At 39.1% G+C, this 2,500-nt stretch overlaps 2 long non-coding RNA genes across 2 annotated transcripts in view; one reads left to right on the top strand and one right to left on the bottom strand.

Annotated features, from left to right (window-relative positions):
• Positions 1–2,500, bottom strand: part of LOC113803178 (uncharacterized) — a 15,348-nt gene that overhangs the window by 1,714 nt on the left and 11,134 nt on the right. Inside the window, exon 2 of the long non-coding RNA XR_011398684.1 lies at positions 99–1,441. This is a non-coding gene — a long non-coding RNA (uncharacterized lncRNA). The remainder of the gene's footprint in view (positions 1–98; positions 1,442–2,500) is intronic.
• The window catches only part of LOC113803165 (uncharacterized), a 2,308-nt gene continuing 1,256 nt past the window's right edge, over positions 1,449–2,500 (top strand). The window contains exons 1-3 of the long non-coding RNA XR_003475486.2: positions 1,449–1,463; positions 1,823–2,221; positions 2,475–2,500. The exon at positions 2,475–2,500 is cut by the window's right edge and continues 1,256 nt beyond it. This is a non-coding gene — a long non-coding RNA (uncharacterized lncRNA). The remainder of the gene's footprint in view (positions 1,464–1,822; positions 2,222–2,474) is intronic.

Below are 2,500 nucleotides of genomic sequence, written 5' to 3'. Positions count from 1 at the left end.
CCAGACATTTAGCATTGTTAACTAGTGATATTCCATTTTAATGATAAAATGATTCACATTCTATATATACATTTCTGTGAATTTAAAGTTCGTCTTACGTGACTTCGCTTGAAACATGGCCGTCTGTGGGTAGTTTTCCATGTTGCTTTGGTTGTTTTAGGTGACTCTCCGTGTTTTGATGGACGAATGAATCTATGGCGTTTACCATCAGTATTGTTAACCTCTGTTGGCAGTCCATGTTGGCAATGCTGAATATGTCTCTGTTGGCAGTGCTGAATATCCATCTCTGTTGGCAATGCTGAGTATCCATCTCTATTGGCAGTGCTGAATATCCATCTCTGTTGGCAGTCCTGTAAATCTATTTCTGATAGCAATCCTGAGCTCCATTCTGTTGGTAATCCTGAATATTTATCTCTGTTGGCAATCCTGAACTCCTATCTGTTGGTAATCCTGAACATTCATCTCTGTTGGCAGTTCCGGATATGTTGGCAGCACTTGTGAACAGATGAACTCCAAGTACAGATTAACATTGATGACTTTTATTGACTTCAGATTTGTGACATGATAACTCCAACTGATAAGTTATCTCTCATGGTGCTGAGCCAGCCATCTCTTGCTTATAGATATCTTTTTCACGGATAATCTGATATCTTGATTCTCGTGTAAATTTTGCATTTATTCTTACACAAGGGAGAATCCGTTTTCAAAATTCACAGATGGCGTATTTTCTCAAATTAGTTCCTCTCTCTCTCTCGTCGATTTCACATCACTGTTTTCATATTAACCATATGTGTATATTATATATTCATTTTTGAATACTTCACATATGCTAATAAGTTTTTTTTTTTTTTTTAACAGCAATGGACACTTTCCCATTAAAATTTCTCACAAGATTCCTCTATAGTCATCTCCCATACTTCAAATCTGAACTATAAAACAAATTGATGATAAACAGATAGATAAATAAACAGAATGTGAAGAAAAATGGAAGGATGACTGATTTAAACTTTGGCGATGTGGGAGGTCTTGCGGTGAGTACGTAGGTTAGCCAAGGCGGTTGTATTGATAAGCAGGTGCAATAGACTGCAATTGCACTTGTTTTTATCGCTGTTATATTGTTGCTTGTTCGATAATCTCATATTTTTTTCAATTCCCCTTTTCGTTAGCTCTAATTAGTGTATTTTAATTATCATTGTGTCACTAATTGGGTTAACCTAACGAGCTAATCTTCGTTGGTTTTTGTCTCTTCTTTATTCCTCTCCGGGTAATTCCTGGCTAATGGTCCTTGTTTGGGTAATTGGTCATTCATCCTCGTTGGGTCGTTCTTCGTCGCATGGGTAATCCCTCTTCGTTAACTCTTGGCTTCGTTATTCGCGTGAAACAGCCTTGTCTCTTATTCGCTTCTCGGAACTTGTTGAAGGAAGTTCTGCGTTCTTCCTAACTGAGGAGAGAAAAAAATATGTGTAAGTATATTTATAATAAGTAGGTGTTAAAAGTGAAAGTGCTAGAGTCAAGGGATTAGTGGAATTAATAACTCTGGTAGGATAAAACAATAGAAATTAAAATAGCTGTGCTTAAGTGCCGGCGAAGTTTGTGTTCTAATTAAATGATAAATCTGTAAATTACGCTGTTGTATATTGCGGCTCCCAAGAACACGGGGAATTTAGGGCGTGGGTGCAGACTCCCACACATCGTCATTCAGACAGACAAGATGAAACATACACGGCTCTGACAGGAAAAATGCGATAAGGACAGCCCTGCAGACATTTCGAGATAAGAGAGATAAGATAAAACATGTGTCTACAACCGTTTTCTTCAACAGAGTCCGTCACGTGGCCAATGAAGAGACCGCGATCCCAACCCACCAATCAGGAGCGAGGAGGTGGTGACGTCACGCGCCATCTCGAACGCGATTGGTCCTCCTCGATGGTACGGCCGGCCTTGAGGATCCGCGGCGGCACCCCGTCAGTGCCAGGCATTTAAATGTGGCTTACACGGCTCTCCTCAGTCAGCGAGATTCAGATGGAGTGAGTGCCAGGTCAGCAATCATCCCCAGTCTAGCTCAGCTGTTTTGGAGAGTCCAGTTGCTTTCGAAATCAGAGAATTCAAGAATGGATCCTTCTGCTCACTGGCCATGGGTCGTCATCTCTACGGCTGATGACGGCGATTCGTAAAATGAAAAGGAAAAGAACAAAACTCTGGCCTTTCGGAACACCACGAGGTAAGCTTCAAGGAATTTAGAAATATATATTTACATAATCAAAGCCATTTGAATTTATGTCTATGAGGCTATTTTATTTTTTATTATTTTATTTTTTTAGTATTCATTCATTCATTTAATCTCATTCGACCAGAATTCAAACACATTTGCACTGATTTACATGTGAGATTCCCAAAATATTTAAATAATTTATTCAGTGACTAGTTATATAATTAAAAAGAAGTGTTGCTAATAATATTTTGTCAATTGGCAGTGGTGACGATGGCGAAACCACACAGT

The sequence above is a fragment of the Penaeus vannamei genome, chromosome 8 (assembly GCF_042767895.1).
Source record: "Penaeus vannamei isolate JL-2024 chromosome 8, ASM4276789v1, whole genome shotgun sequence".
Lineage (NCBI taxonomy): Eukaryota > Metazoa > Arthropoda > Malacostraca > Decapoda > Penaeidae > Penaeus > Penaeus vannamei.
The sequence above is the reverse complement of the archived record's forward strand: the minus strand, read 5'-3'. Positions and strand labels throughout refer to the sequence as shown.